General features: G+C 46.0%; 1 protein-coding gene across 5 annotated transcripts in view; it reads right to left on the bottom strand.

Moving 5' to 3' along the window:
* AADAC (arylacetamide deacetylase) overlaps positions 1–17,300 on the bottom strand; it is a 91,208-nt gene that overhangs the window by 39,986 nt on the left and 33,922 nt on the right. The window lies entirely within an intron of this gene.

Genomic DNA, 17,300 nt, shown 5'->3' with positions numbered 1-17,300 from the left:
GGGGAAAAGTGGTCACACTAGAGGACAGGATAGTGATTCAGGCCAACCTGGACAGGTTCACAAGGTGGATGGATCAAAACTTGATGGCATTCAACACAGAGAAATGCATGGTGCTCCACCTCGGGGGGAAAAACCCCACACTGTACTTATAGGCTTGGCAGTGCTACACTTACTAGCACCATGACTGAAAGAGACTTGGGGGTCATGATTGATCACAAGATAAACATGAGCCACCAATGCGATGCTGCAGTTGGCAAAACCTTGGCTTCCATCTACCTATGAATCTCTAGCTAGACCCAGGAAGTCATCCTCCCAATTTACTCAGACTTGGTGATGCCACAGCTGGAGTACTACATCCAGTTCTGGGCTCTATACTTTAGAAAGGATGTGGAGAAGCTTGATAAAGTCTAGAGGAGAGCCACACACGATTAAAGGACAAGAGAGTAGGCCTTACGAGGAAAGGCTGAGAGCCATGGGACTCTACAGCCTGAAGAAGCAAAGACTTAGAGGGGACTTGGTGGCAGCCTATAAATATATAAGAGGGGTGCATCAAGAACTGGGAAACTGTCTGTTCACCAGGGCACCTCAAGGAAAGACAAGGTATAATGATCACAGACTCCTGGAAGACCATTTTAGCCTGAACATAAGAAAAAACTTCTTTACCATCCAAGTCCCCAGAGTCTGGAATAGACTCCTCACAGAACTGGTGCAAGAACCTACTCTGGACACCTTTAAGAAACACTTGAGTGCCTATCTCACTGGGATCATATGACCCCATCCGCCTTCCTCCCCCTTGGGCAGGGGGCTGGACTCGATGATCTTGCAAGGTCCCTTCCAGCCCTAAAGTCTATGAAATCTATGATTTTCGCTTTGGACTAATACAGTTTCTTTGTCTCTAACTTTTGCTAACTAGTCTCTCACAAGCAATTTTTTTAAAGCAAAGTAGATGGTATGACATTCTTAATGCATTTCTAACACTAGTTTAAACAAAGAAAAGGACACATGATCAGTAGGCCTCTGCGAAGTGGCAAGTATTCACTTTGGATCTGGATTCAGCAAATTCAGGGGACAGTGATTCGAATCACTGTTCCGAATCGATCTCGCTGCATCTCCAAATCGGCCCCATCCTGACCTGCTCCCAATGGCTGCCCCTCCTGCTTTCCCAGCCCCCGGCTCTTTGGAAAAAAAAAAAGTCCCCACTCACTGGCTGCTGCCAGGTGGGGGGGGGCAATCCCCACTGCCCCCGTTGCCCCATGCCACATGGGGGGCTCTGCCATGAGCCCCCTGACCCCTGCCCACTCTCTCAGCCTCTCCCATAGCTACCCTGCCTGCCCAAATCCCAGCCCTTTAAAAATAAATAAATACATAAATAAATAAATAAATAAAGCCCTGACTCACAGGCTCCTGCCAGGCAGGGGGGGTTGACCCCCACTGCCCACGCGGCATGGGGGGGCTCTGTCATGAGTCCCCAGAAGCGTTGAGGCCACTGCAGCAGCCCGTGGGTTGGAGCTTTTTTCTTTTTTTTCTTTTTTAAAGGGCCGGGAGCTGGGGGCAGGGGCAGTCATGAGGGGAGGAGGCTGAGAGAGTAGGCAGGGGATGGGGCCTGGCAGGGCTCCCTCCATGGTCCCCTCCCTCCTCCTCCAGCCCCCCACTCTCCCACCCCCTACTTATCAGCAAAGAGTCTGGGTCCAGTTCCTTGCTGCAGCCAGAGGGGACTGCCCAAATCACCAAAGCTCTCTCTGAATCTTTTCTGAATCGATACAGAGAGCTTTGAATTGATTTGGACCTTTTAACTGGTCTCCTCATTTGATTCAGATTCAGAGATTCAGCCATCAAATCGGGCTGAATCTTCTCCGAATCGAATCAGCACCTGAAGCTTTGCACAGCCCTAATGATCAGTGTTTGTTTAAATACATGTTTTCTTTGGTTTGTTTCTACTTACAGTGTGAAAGCTTTCCCTCCCTGTCCTCTTTCTAGTGGAACCTTTGGTTTGAAAACATGTGAATTATGTTGCTCTTAAAATGTTTAACATGTACATAATGAGATCATTACATATGAACAGAGGCATAAGAAAGCTTTGCCATCAGAGCTGCCAAGCTAATCAACGCTCCACTATCTACAAAATGATATCTAGGCTCCTTCAGAACTAGACACTAGCTAAATTTTATCATGCAATTCAATCTTACAGAAGTAATTCTGCAGGAATGAAAGCGAAATGTTGGACTAGATTCTCGTATCGGTCATGTGGAATAAATCCATTATGGAGTATCCACCTCATGTGCAGCTTCATTGAAAAAGTACTATATTTTGGTAGTGAGCTACTCACATTTGTTCTCTGCTAAACAATATCAATAAACTGTAATGTTCCAACTATAAATTGACATTTTTGTTCCACGTACCATCAATTGTATTTGATTTATATCCAGAGTCAGCCTATAAATGGACCTCCAACAATTCTTGGCTGACCCATGCAGAAACCTTGAGCAATATTTTGGAGGCAAATTGTTTTTCCTAAAATCAAACCTGAAAATATGGGATCAACTTATAAGCAGGATTGACTTATAACTGGAACAACATAGTACTGTGCTATTCAGTATGCTTTATGATTTTGAAACTTTTTTGTCTAATTCCCACTGACACGTTATGTGATGGCTTTATTGTGAGTTAAATGTCTCTCTACTAAATTTTAGAAAACAGCCATCTGTCTGATTTATGGAAGCAGCAAAAACTGCAGTATATTGCAATCCTAATGTGTGTTTCAGGAGAATGAAGCCTTCCTCTGCATCATTTCACGCCCTCAGTTACTTGCAAATTTATTTCACAAATGCAGTAAATGCCAAATCTATGAAAGTGAGAGTATTTTATCACCTCTCTCTCTTTTATACCACCTGTAATTTTTAACTGCTTTATGTTTCCACACACCCAGTAGGACAGTCTGATATCAGTTATACCAAACTTCACTGATATTTCTGGAGCCATTTTAGGCACTAATCTCCATACTGATTATACTAAATAGACTCTGACATCTTTCAGTCTCATAGTTAGATATAGTTCTAGATAACAGAATGAACTTTCTCTGTGTTTCTTTGACCACAGCCCACACTTCAGGGAGAGAGGACTCCTGGGACGAGACAGCATCTGCCTTACGTGGAGAGTTGTAAGTCCCTGTTCTCAGCCAGGATGGCTGATCTTTTGGACAGGGCTTTAAACAAACTTCACCGGGGCATGGGGAAACTCCAAATGGAGCATGACCAGGGACTGGTGCACAGGAAAGCTCCATTGTGGAGGACACTAAGATAACCACTTTTGAAAGAGCTCAGGGAACAGTTCTCCCACAGCGTATCAGGAAATTGGGGGTGTCAGTTGGGGAACTTAGGTGCCCATACACTAATGCCAGAAGCATGGGGAACAAGCAAGAGGAGCTAGCCCTCCTACTCTCTAGTGGGCAATATGACCTTGCAGGGATTACAGAGACCTGGTGGGACTCCTCACACAATTGGAACATAGCCATTCAGGGCTACACCCTGCACAGAGGGAACCAAGTAGGGGAAAGGGGTGGAGGTGTAGCTCTCTATGTGAGGGAGCAGTACATCTCTCTGGAGGCTGACATTGGCTCCAAAATAAGCAGCTTGAAACCCTCTGGGTCAAACCGGGGGGGGGGGAGGGGGACATTTGGCTAGGTTGGATCAGTCATGTAGCTTCATAACCTGTATCAAAGAGCTCTTTCTGACTCAGGAAGTGCATGGGCCAACCAGAGGTAATGCTCTCCTAGACTTGGTCTTGGCCAAAGGAGACGATCTGGTGAGTGACTTGAACATAGGGGGTAGCCTGGGTGACAGCAACCATGAGATCATGATGTTTGCTGTACACCACAAGGTAGACAAACCAACTTGCAGAACTGAAGTCCTGAACTTCAAAAACACTAATTTCAACAGGCTCAGGGCATTAGTAGGGGAGGTGATGTGGGACCAGGGACTGGAGGTGAATGGAGTACACAAAGAGTGCTCGTTGTGTCAAAGACACAATCCTCGAAGCACAAAAGAAGATCATTCCCATGCAGCGGAAAGGCAGCAGAAGGGCTCTCAAGCTCTCTTGGCTCAATAGGGATATAAGGTATTTTTGAAAAAGAAGAAAGAGGCATACACAAAATGGAAGCTAGGGACAGTCCTTAAAGAGGACTATACACAGATGTAGGGAGAAGATTAGGAAAGCTAAGGCGGTGACTGAATTCAAGTTAGCAACAGGAGTAAAGGGCAATAAGAAGTCCTTCTTTAAGTATGTAGGGAGCAGAAGGAAAACAAATGGGAGCACGGGACCCCTGCTGAACACCTCAGGACAGCTGGTAGCTGGCAACCAGGAGAAAACAGAATTCCTGAATGCCCACTTTGCTTCTGTCTTTCACCAAACCAAAGGGAAAAACATGTGAGATAAGGCTCATATGACACATGGCAGAAATGACAGCCTTCCCACTGTTGACAGTAAGCTGGTGCATAACCAACTAGAAAAGCTAGACATTTAAGTCAGCAGGACTGGATGAACTTCACCTGAGAGTACTGAAGGAGCTGGCTGAGGTCATTGCAGGACCTCTGGCAAATCTTTTTAAAAAATCATGGTGCTCAGGAGAGAACCCTGAGGATTGGAAGAGGGACAGCATTATGCCCATCTTCAAGAAGGGGAACAGGGAGGACCCAGGCAACTATAGGCCAATCCGCCTAAATTCTATCCCAGGGAAAATCCTAGAAAAACTCATCAAGGAGTTTATGTGTGGCTCACTCATAGAGGATAGGATTCTGAAAGACAGCCAGCATGGCTTTGTTGCAGGCAGGTCCTGTCTTACTAATCTCATCTCCTTCTATGACCAGGTATCTCGCCACCTGGACATGGGAAAGGAGGTTGATGCTATATACCTAGACTTCCAAAAGGCCTTTGGTTTTGTATCCCACAATATCCTTATGGGAAAATTGGAAAATTGTGGCCTTGACTGCTTAATGGTTCAATGGGTGGGAAACTGGCTGTGGGGTAGGACCCAGAGAGTTCTTATAAATGGATCTGTGTCATCTTGGCAAGAAGTGGCCAGTGGTGTCCCTCAAAGATCTGTGCTTGGTCTGGTGCTTTTCAACATCTTTATCAATGATTTGGATGTAGGGGTGAAGAGCTCACTGGCCAAGTTCGTGGACAACACCAAGTGATGGGGGGGAAACGTGGTCATGCCTGCAGATAGGCTGCAGATACAGGTGGATCTGGACAGATTGGAGAGGTGGGCAAATATCGGCCATCCAGCCATCCAGCCCAACTTTCACCTTGCTTCCCTTCCCACACACATTAAAGAATTCCCTAAATCTGGATTATGGTACATCTTTTAAATAGACATCTAAACTGAAAAATTGGAAGCTATGGTGAGTTCAGTACCTCACCTGGCAAGTTATTCTAAGAAGTTTAATCTTATTTCAGGGCTTAACATCATCGTTGAGTGATTGGATCTCATTATGCTTTACAAACAATATTTCACACACACTCCATTAGATATCTTTGTCATTTTTAAGTGTTTCAAAGGATTTAAATCACCGTAACCTCCTTTTCAATAAACTGAATAAATTGCTTCATGTGACAAGGGGCCTCTGTTTGGATTTTCAATATGTTTAATCTTTTAAAAATATATATTCGCTAGTGTCACTTTTATAAAAGTTAAAACTCTGTCTAATGTTATATCAAACTCCAGCATTATAAAACCTCTTTGAAATGCAGGATTAAAAAACTCAGAGGATGTAACAGGAAACAATGTATTTAAAATTCAAGGCCACATAGCTGTGAATTTTTTTTTTCAGTAGAGGAAGAGTGCATGTTTCTCAAAGGCATGTTTTCTCAAATGCTCAGTAGTTTATTTTTTCAGACTACCTAGATAGTTAAAATTTAAGAGCTATTATGCTTTATTCCAGTGGAGCAAATAAAAGTAAAAAAAAAAAATCCTCAAAACAGCAGCAGAGGAAAAAAACTTTAACTTAACTTCAGAGTCCTTCACTTACTGTGACATAATGAAATTTGCTCATGATGTCCAATTGTGGAAGCAGATTCCACAATATCATCAGGCATCATTTTTTTTTTTTTTTTAACCTGTGTGGCAGAGCTGGTAAAGAAGAGAAAAGAAAAGAAAAGAAAAGAAAAGAAAAGAAAAGAAAAGAAAGACCCCGCTCACACCCCCACCCAGATCCTGTGAGTGCGTGGGACTTACCTGGACACTCGGACTGGTACGGAGTTGGGAGAGCTAGGGTGAGTACCTTCCCCAGCCCCAGCTGAACTGGGAATCCTCACAGGGAGTGAGGCTGATGCCAGAGCCCCACTCTGATGCGAGTCAGTGTTCAGAGAAAGGGAGGGGCCAAAACCCCACACCAGCTCTGTGATTGAGCCAGGAACCAGCTGATCAAGACTCAGACATTTCCCCCACAGGGATCACGAGCCTCAGCGGTGCAGCTGAAATCACACTGAATTGGAGCAGAGAGCTGGCAGGAAAGTCCAAGAAATCCAAGGAACTAAGACTAGGCAGTGAGTGGACATCAGAGCAAGCCAAGCACCAGATGGGTGAGGAGCAGCTGAGCTGCTCACCTTTATTTATTCTTATAAAGGACAGAAGCTTGGGTATCCCAGGAGTTAAATCTGGTGCCTACAGCAACAAGGCTGGGCACAGATAGGACTTTAAATAATTATAAGACTGGAGGTACAAAGTGGGAGTGTAGGGGCTGGAGGAGCTCCCAAAACTTGGCTCTCAAGGCCAGTCTGCCAGTCCTAAAGGAAACAGGGCTGCACAAGGCTAGGATCATTCATGGTATGATTGGTATGGTATGAAATCCTCACCCAGGAATTGACTGTTCTCAAATTCAACATCATCTCCTATTCATTGTCCATCAGAGTTGCGGTGCGAAAAATTAAGTGAGGGCAGGAAGAGTCTGTCCTGGAAGACATAGAGATCCAAACCTTTCCCTGGCCAGACCCGGAAGTACCTAGTCACCGAGACTCATTACCTTTTACAGGTGGCAACTGCAACTCAGTGACAACTAGTTCCGTTAGAGCTAAAAGATATCAGTAACACTTAAGAAACTATATTTAGAAGGGTTATCTAAATCATTTGATAACAAACCACATCAATTTGGGGCAGTTTTGTTGCCAGAATCACAATGTCGTGTGAAATCTGGGAAGGAGAATAAACATACATCTCTCAACACCTTGAGTGAAACACCTCAGTGAGCTTTCTGTCTGTCTCTAGAAACCAGTAATTGCAACTGTGAAACTGAGCTGGAAAACCAACCTATACCAATTCCAATGGGCAGGCAGCAAATTTAGTTTCATACCTATATTTTTTTTTACCCAATTTACCAAGTTAATTCCCCTAAGTGACTAAAATCTATAATGTGTGCTTTTGCTTCACTAGTCCTAGCTAATCATAACGTATACAAAAACATTAAGTGAGTGAGAGTGTTGAGGTTAGAGAAATGCCTAACTTAACTACATACTACTTTTTTTTTTAAAAATCCAAATAAAATACAGACACAGACTACATTATTCAAAGAATTCACAGCTGCTTATACAAAAATGGAGAGAAGCTTTAAATTGGCTCATAAATTAATTTCAGTATTTTAATCGTGTAAAACTTTACAGCAATAGTTAAAATTCAAAAACAGAACAACATCCAAATTATTCCTATATTTTACATTTTTGGTTTAACATTTGTTAATCTTGCATGTGCATACAAGACAACGTATAGCTACCGGTAATGTAATTTGGAATTGAATTTACATTTTGTAATAATGAAGTAAGTTTATTAAATTCTCTCTCAGAATTGTTTGATTGAATTGACACAAATGGTCCCCTGCTCCCACTGGCATAACTTGACCAAAATTAAGTAAACAACCATAGTTCCATGTTTATGCCAAAATCATCTGCACAGAGTAATCCAGAACTATTGCAAAAGTTTTCCTTTGTAAGAAGAAAAGGAATGTGAGGTCAATTAATTTAAAATCTTTTATCTGTTGAAAGATGTAATATCTCACACTAAGTTCAGTTTTTGATATTTCAATACTGTATATACTTCTTATTGTATAATTTACTTTTGTTTGCCTTCTACAATTGGGTTTTCCTTTAAAAATCCATTTTTTAATAAAACTCATAAATGGGTCATATTTCTCCAGTATGTACTTTAACTAAGGCACAAAGTTTCAAAGAACAATTAAAAAATTAGTAAAGGTTACAGGTTAATCAAAGTAATATGGTTATTACTAATTAATAATATTATTGTTATCTTACTAAAAGGATCACAGAGGTTAGAAGGAATAGGTTATTTTATGTGTGTTTCTTTGCAGGCAATCAGACCATGTATTATTAGATTACCTAAATATGGATTTATGTGCCTTAGTTTAACTATCCAAGTGTGAAAAGCTGTGTTAAATGAAACACAGCACAACTGCCTTGAGACTTGGAATTATTTCCAGCATCTTGCATTGCTTGCTAAATCCTTTCAGATATGTTTTTTTGTTGGTCTTTTGTGGTTTTGTTAAATTTAGACACTTCAGCATCCAGCTGTTGCTGAAACTACATTTCATACTTTCGTCTGGAGGACTAACAGGGCAGCTCTGCAGCACAGAGAGCAGTGCCAGCTGTCACCACCAACTGTGGCTTTGGCAACTATTTTGGAAACTCCCTCCCATAAAGGCTGCTGCCCCAGTCACTCTTCACTCAGTTATGCTACTGGGCTAGCTGTGACCCTTGCAGGTCCCTCCCAGCCCCACTCCTCTAGGATTCCATGACCTGATCCAGAGAGGAACCCCCCACGCTGCTCCTCCAAGAATGGAGTGTTTCAGGCCCCTGTTCTGCTGCAGAAAGAAGAAAGGAAAAGGCCCAGGGCCTGTTTCCCTGTTGCAGTGATCACCTCCACACTGGGATATGCATGATGGACTGCATGAAGCCGAAGGTCTCACCCCTCCCCTAAATAAGTAAAACAGGGCCTGGTGCTGCACAGCCTTCCCTTCCCTGTGATCTTCCCACAGCCATGAGCAGGGATCAGGGCCCTTCCCCTCAGGCACCCCGTCTCCCACTATATTTTAAAAGGCCAGAGGGAGTGAGAGGGGCCCAACCTGCACCGTGGACATGCAGGGAGTGGGTCAGGACTCCTTGCCACTAGGTCGGTGTCTCTTTGAGGGTGCCTGGTACCAGGGTGGTGTCTGCCTGATCTCTGTGATGCAACAATGGGGAGAATGTGGGGCATTTGGAAACAGGCACCAGACCCAGGGACGCCTGCTGAGCAGCTTCTCATTCCGCCAGGGCCATGCCCAGGCCCAGGCCTGGTGCAGGGCCAGTGTCCCAGGAGGAGGGGAAGGTGGTGACAGCAATCAAGAGACAAGAGGGGATCCTTCTTCCCCAACTCACACTGCTAACACCACTTACATCACTCTTGCCCACCTCCAGGTAGCCGTGATCACTACTGGGGAAGTTGCTGGCACTGGCCTGCAGTTACCAGGTGCTGCAGCTGCCTGATCACAGCCTCCTCTTTCAGACCACCCAGCCTGGGTGGCCTGGCAGCTGGGCCAGCCACTGTGAGCAGTGGCGGGGCTTGGCATGGCAGTTAACAGCAGCAGCAGAAGGTCCCCTGAGAGGAGCCAGCCAGCCCCTGTGGCACCAGGGCCAGCCTGCACGTGGCTACCTGGCAGCTCCACCACCACTCCAGGGCTATCCCAGCTGAACAGCACACCCAGGCACAGTGCCCGGAGCAGCCGTATAGGGCCCAGGAGCAGCAGCCAGGGCATTGCAAGCAGGGAAGCGGCCTCAGGGTCTCCCTGGGCCGGGCCTGGCTGGAGCTGCTTTCCTGTTTGCAATTCCCTGGCTGCTGCCCCTGGGCCCCATGCAGCTGCTCTGGGCACTGCGCTTGGGTGTGCTGCTCAGCTGGGGCAGCCCCGCAGTAGCAGCGGGGCTGCTGGGTGGCCAGGTGAAGGCTGGCTCCTCCCAGGGGACCTGCCACTGCTGCTGCTCCTGGCTGTGCTGAGCCTCAGCGCTGCTCACAGTGGCTGGCCCACCTGCTAGGCCACCCAGACCAAATGGTCTGAAAGAGGAGACTGCAATCAGGCAGCTGCAGCACCCAGTAACTCTGCAGGTGAGTGCTGGCAACTTCCCCAGCAGTGGCTGCGGTTCCCTGGAGCTGGGTGAGAGTAACTCAGGCGGAATTGACAGCAGGGGTTGAGGAGTCCCTGCTTGTCTCGTGATCAGTGCCACCGCCTTCCCCCCCAGGGACACTGGCCCTGCACCAGGCCTGGGTCCAGCATGGCACTGGTGGGAGGAGAAGCCACTGGGCAGGTGCCCCAGGGTCTGGCACCGACTTCTAAATGCCCTATGTTCTTCCCATTGCTTCACCACAGAGGGGGACAGCACTGAGATCCCTCCAGGGGCATCTCTCCCCCTGCCCACCTCCCCTCTGCTTCTGCCCGTGACAGCACTGGCCAGGTCCCTTCCTCCCCCACTTTGCCTCAGGCCTGGGGCCAACATCTAGCCACTTCCCCCCGCCCCCCCGCCACTTGTCTCACCCCCACCCACTTCTCAGCTAGCCAGAACAGTGATAATGCTCTGGCTAAGGAGGAGAGGAGTGGAGCCAACCTTGCCAAGCCAAGCCCTCAGATACCACCGCATCTGTACTGAAGAGAACACCCGGGATCGCCACCTCACCAATCTTAAAAAGGCTTTCACCCAGCAAGGACACTCCTCCAGAGAGGTAGATCTCACGTTTGAAAGAGCCACCTGGATACCACGTGAAGAACTGCTGCAGTACAGAAGAAAAACACCCACAAATCGCACACCGCTGGTTATGACCTATCACCCATCCCTTGAACCTGTATGGAAAATCTTCAAAAAATTGCAACCCATATTAGAAAAAGACCCTATTCTTAAAAAAATCTTCCCAGAGCCACCCATCCTAGCCTTCAGACAAGCACCGAACCTCGCCAACCTCATCACCAGAAGCAAACTTCCTCAACCCCAGAACACACCAAAAGGATCCAGACCATGCCATGACAAGAAATGGAAAACCTGCCAACACGTCTCCACCACCCCCACTATTACTACACCCCACAACAGAGCCATCAGCATTCCCGGATCTTACAGCTGCACCTCCAGGAATGTAGTATACCTCATCCAATGCACCAAATGCCCTGATGGAAGATATGTAGGAGAGACCAGACAACAACTGCGCACCAGAATGAACGCACACTGGAAATCCATCAAAGACAGAAACACCCAATTACCGGTGGGGGCACATTTCTCACAGGAGGGCCACGCTCTCTCCAATCTCTCAGTCCTGATCCTCAAGGGAAACTTACACAACACATCCCAGAGACGAGCCTATGAGCTCCATTTCATCAACCTGCTGGATACTAGAGATCAGGGACTAAACATAGACATTGGATTTTTGATACATTACAATCTGCCTGGCAACTGACTCTCCAGCCCAGCCCAGCCCTCGGTTTCTTTACTTTTCATTCCATCCAGGAAGAGCACGCAGCAACTGCTGCAGCGTCCATAGCCTGACGAAGGGTTTTTGAACCCGAAAGCTTGCTTAATAACTATTCTCCAACCATTTGGGTTGGTCTAATAAAAGATATCAAATTCACCCAAGGAACCTTGTCTGCCAGTATCCCAGATGCTTTTCTGAGCCAGGCTGTTCTCTCTGCTCCAGAAAACAGGCTGGCCCTGCCACTCTCCTCCCTAGCCAGAGCTCCGAGGGAGACTGTAGGCACAGCAGGGTCACCCTGGCTTCCCTCACTGCTCAAGCAGGGATTCCCCCCTCTCTCCTTCCCATCTCCCATAGCGTGGACCCCAGCCCCACGGACCCTAGGCACGTGATATGCTAGCTAATACTGAGAGGTGTCCGTGTGTGTCTCCAGTTTCACTGGGACAGGCAGACAAAACAGTGTCTGCTTAGGGCGCTTTGGAGCTAATCAATAGATCAGCTAGTAATGTCCCTCCCTTCCTTCCCTGGAAAAAGCTCCCCGCACCCTGTTGCATCAGAGTGCTAGCCCAGAGCTAGGGGCTGGCAACACTCCCACTCCTTGAGCAGGCAGCAGAGAAAAGCCTGAGGCAGTGGGGGGTTTACACCCCTCTCTAATCAGAGCATCCTGCTGGCTCCTAGCAGGCCCCACTTCACCGCAGGGAGCCATACCAGCACTATGGAAGGGAAGGGAGGGCTGCTCAAGCACCCCTGGCTTCTAGCCTGAGCCACTGCAGGCATGGGCCTGCATTTCCAGAATGAAAAGGAAATGTCTATCCACCTCCAAATCAGTTCAAGCTTTGCAAGTTAGACTAACCTGCAAAGATTGAATCAATTCATGCTCAGGCTTTTTGAATGTCTGTCCCTAGCCACAGAACCTCACTGAAGTCAGGGGAGCTCTCCATAAGCAGGCACATGTGGCTACTAATGTGGATCCAAATGCAATATTGAGGCATGATTCATCCAATTTGCTTCACATTTCTTGCAGTCATAGCAGCATCCTTTTGCTATTTTAAATATAATTTTGAACTGGAATCAAATGCATCCAGATGATCTATTCATCATCCACAGAGAGGTGTTAGACTTAGAGGTTGACAAACCGCTGAAGTAAAATGTCCAGGTGTAAGGGAAGCTGAGTATAGGATTCAACTCATGCCCAATAATGGACTTCAAAAGAATTTAGAGCACTGAGAAGCTGAGCCATAAAACTCAAATTAGAAAAAAAGCTTGCCCACCTCTAATTTGGACTGTCTGCAGTACCCAAAGCAGCATTCCCTAGGACTTCTTAAAGAGACGAAGCATTCAGCTTTTGCCATTTCAAGGCTTTTATCTTGGCTTTTTGATGCAAGCTTTTCCCCCTCTCTTTTAAAATCAAAGCAAGAAAATAGAAGGTTCAAAATAGACAGAATCTTTTTAATAAGTGCTCCTCTCAAACTCAGACCCACTATTAAGCGACTATAAATTGTTGCCATCTGACCAGATGCTCTTAAGTGGCATGGAGAAGTGAGTTTGTTGGCAATTTACTTATTGGTCTTAAACCAAAAAAAAAGGAATACATAGAAAAAACTATTCAACTGAATACTAAAATATATATCATTCTTATTAGCCCTCACTAGAGGATCAAACTACTTCAGTATTACCAAGCACAGAGTACTGTTCATTAAAGTAAGTGATTACTCTTTACTTCAGAGTAAAGAGATTTCCATATAATTAAAACCACCATCACAAGTGGCACCCTTCTTGACAGTCTCATAAAAAGTCCAGTGATTGACTATGCATGTAAATTATACTACTATCTTGCTTCTAAAGTTTGTCGATCCAGAACAGATCTGATGCACTTTAGCCACCTCAGATCTAATTTGTACTGGTATAAACACAGAAACTATTATAATCAAAAGAGTCTCTCTAGGTTAACTCTGCTGTACATAGGATTATAATTTGAATAACTGATGGGGGAATCTGCTCTATTCTATTTACACTGCAATAGTTCTGTAGGTTGAGGATGTCAATGTGAAGCACAGTTAATCCCTTGCAAGTATCAAGTCCGCTTAAAAAATGAAAATAAACAATGCTCCAGTATTGAAGTAATGCATAATCCCTCTGCATATCCGTTTTCACCACAGAAGTCAATGAAAGTTCAGTGGAAGTAGGATCAGGCTTGTAGCACCTACTGAAATTAATACAAGTTACACTAGTAGGTATATTTCTTGCAGACTAGTCTCAGTAGCATGGTCAAATACTGTACTATCCAAAAGATAGAAGCATATTACTAGGGGCGACATAAACAACAATGCTATTATGGGAGATGACTTTATTTGGCACTAGTTAGGCCTCCACTGGAGTCTGGCATCCATTTCTGGGCACCACACTTTAAGAAGAATAGGAAACTAGAGAGGATAGGAAGGTGAACAATGATGATAATAAAAGGGCTGGAAGGCAAGCTGCATGAGAAAAGACTTAGAGAACTAGAACATTTGGTCTGCAGAAAAGAGATTAAGAGGAAACATGATAGCAGTTAGTATAAAGAAGTGGGAGAACAACTGCCTTCCTTTGCCACAGACGGCAGGATATGAGGGATTGCATTTTAACTACAGTAAAGCAGATTTAGATTAAACCTCAGGATAATTTTCCTACCTGTAAAAAGTAGGAAAAAGGAACAATCTCCGTAGAGGACCTTGAGACCCCTTCCAGCCCTAGGATTCTATACCAAGCCTGCATCTGCCGTAGCATCTCTCAGAGAAGCCTCCTTCACTAATGGCGTGTTTGATGGCTGTGCTCTAATGCTACACAATGGAAGCAGACAGAAGTGACATTTTTTTGTGTAATCTGGCCCCTGAAAGCACTCTACAGCTGTGATCTAACACATGTGCATGGTTGCAGTACACTTCTAAAATGGCCAATCGTGCAAAAAAATTAACCCTTGTCTAATCAAGGTGCTGTGCTTTAGAATGCCTTAGGGAACTTGTGTTCCCTTGAGGGTTAATTTTTCATGCAAGGGCGGGGGAGCGGGTAGAGGAGGGACTGTGGTCAGATCCCAGCCCCAGGAAAGATTCTGGCCTTGCCTGGCCGGGTTGGAACAGCCCCTGTCAGAGTCCCTCGCTGCTCCAGTGGCAAGGGCAGGGATGTGACCAAATGCCATCCTAGCATGGCCCCTTAAGGTGAAGGGGGCACACAGGGGATTTATTTCCCCCTCACCCCCCTCTCCCACTGGGGACTACAGCCAGGGTCTGCCAGGCCCAGATGCCACCTCTGCCACTTACTTCCAGCCAGGAAGACCTCAGCTGAAGTTCACCAGGGGAGGTGTGAAAAATAAACCCCTTCCCTACCCTCTTTGCCTTAGGGGGCCATGCCAGTCAGTGTTTGGCCATGCCCCTGCCCCTGCAGCTGAAGCAGTGTAGGTGGGACCCTGATAGATGTTCCCTGTCGTGGTGTCCTGGGAAGCACAAGCCTCTTCCTGGTGGGGAAGGGGGGCTGCACCATGGGCCAGAGTGAATGGGCAGAGCTGCACAGTCTACACAGGCCAAGTGGTGGTGGTAGTGATGATAGGGAGGTTTGGAGGACTATGGCCACCCCAAAATTAAAATTAGTCCCCTAGCCACTGCTCCCAGCACCACCACCACCCTGCACAGTCTGCAGCCACTCTGCCCACCCCGCTCCCACCTGCAGCGCAGTCCCCCACCAAGAAGAGGGTTGTGCTCCCAAGGACACTATGACAGGGACAGCTACCCCTGCCAGGGTCCCCTCCCCCAACCCTCGCTACTCCAGTGGCATGGGAGGGAGGGGGGAATAAACCCTCTCCTTGCCCCCTTCGCCTTGGGGAGCCATGCCAGGCTGGCAACTGGCCGTGCCCGTGCTCCTGCCACTGGAGTGGCGAGAGGTGGGGAGGACCTTGACAAGGGCTGCTTTGCCCTGGCCAGGCAGACCCCAGCTATGGTCCATGGGGAGGGAGGGAGTGGAGAGGACAGGGAGGTGGGAATAGACCTTCTCCCTGCCCCCTTCACCTCAGAGGCCCATGCTAGCCAGCATCTGACCATGCCCCCTCCCCTGCACTGGAGCGGTGAGAGGGGAGGGCCCCTGACAGAGGCTGCTTCACCCCAGTCAGGCAGACCCCAGCTGGGATCCCCTGGGGGGAGAGGGGAGGGAGGGGTAATAAACCCTCTCCCTGCCTCCTTCACCTCAGGAGGCCATGCCAGCTGGAGTCTCGCCATGTCCCCACTCCTGCTCTCTGGAGCAGACAGCACAGCACAGCCCAGCCCAGGGCTGCGGAGCATGCTGGGAGACACTGATTTAACTTAAACCAGGAAAGGGTCGGAGACAGAAGTTCCATAAACCCACTTGACCTTAATCAGTTAAGTATAATACTACATTCAATCAGCTTTATCTTAAACCAGTTTTGGTCATTTTGAAACTGGTTTATGTGCACTGAACTTCTGTTCTATTATAGGTTTAAACCAGCAGCTATGTATGGCCTTTTTATCAGTCTTTGGCTGAGGGTAATCACCGGTTCCTCCTCCTCCACATACTAAGATCAAACCTTTACCAGTTACTTCCCCTCAAAAGCTTACCCATCTGTTCTGGACATACATCTTCTTGATCACCCTCCTACATAACTGAAACTTGAAGCAGGCATGACATAGAAATTTGGTGCGGGTTACAGTTAGATTATGTTAACCATGCAATTCTGAGCCTAGAAACAATAGGGTCCAATCAAATAGCTTTTCAGGAGCCATGCTTTGCTTCAGTTGGCCCTACATGTTTGAATGTAAATGTAATTATGCACTAATGTCTTGAATTATACTGCAGATGTTCACTGCCTTGAGGTTTCAGCAGTTACATAATTAAACAAACCCACAAAAATTAAATATGCACACTTTTTACCCACCAGTAATTTTCTTATTATGTCATTTTATGTCAGACAATAAACATCAGACTATGGATTCCAGATGTGGTATAGAAATCACTTAGAGTAACTGTGGTTTCTATTTGAAAAGGCCATTATAGAGAACTACACTAATCTAGCATTCTGTGTTTTGAAACTACTGTGCAAACATGTACTGATTAAACAGCAAGTGAGAGCTATACGCATTCCTTGTGAGGGTGGGAAAATGAGATAAGGAAAGATTAACCCATGATTTGTCCATAGCTATGCAGCCAGTCAGTGACAGTGGCCAGAATTACAATTCCGGTTTGCCTAAGTCACGATCACATGTTCATTCCTCTAGCCCACTCTGCTTTTCCATTTTGTTACATAGGATTCATTCATGTGAAGGATCCAGACAGACTTATGTAAAACTTTCTGTCAAGTTATATAACCATCTTCTTTACAAAGTGCTATTTGCAAAGACTTAAGGCACCAACAGAGCACTCTTTTTCTGGAAAGATTTTCCTTCTAAATGCACTATGAATACATTACTTATGAGGGTAAAGTATTGATTTATGCCAAAATATGCCAGTAATAGAAAATATTATTCATACTTTTCTTTAGAACTCTGATTATGCCTATCCCTCTTGGCCTTTTACTACCTACTATCCCCACTCTGGAATCCCTTTTGAACTGCAACTATCAGTCACATCAGTTTGTTCCCACCCTCATTAATAATCTCTGGGACACAATGAAGATTATAAAATTATGATAAAAGTACACAAAGCTTTGTACATACATCCAGCTGGAGTATGAATAGGAACGTGATGTCAAACAGTATTTTACTATGAAGTATTAGTAACTTTAACCAAGTGGTGTGGGCCAATTTCCTATAAGACAGAACTCATCTTATGCATTTAA

This window comes from Alligator mississippiensis, chromosome 7, assembly GCF_030867095.1.
Source record: "Alligator mississippiensis isolate rAllMis1 chromosome 7, rAllMis1, whole genome shotgun sequence".
Taxonomy (NCBI): Eukaryota; Metazoa; Chordata; order Crocodylia; family Alligatoridae; genus Alligator; species Alligator mississippiensis.
Note: the sequence above shows the minus strand (reverse complement) of the source record. Positions and strands in the feature narration are given on the sequence as shown.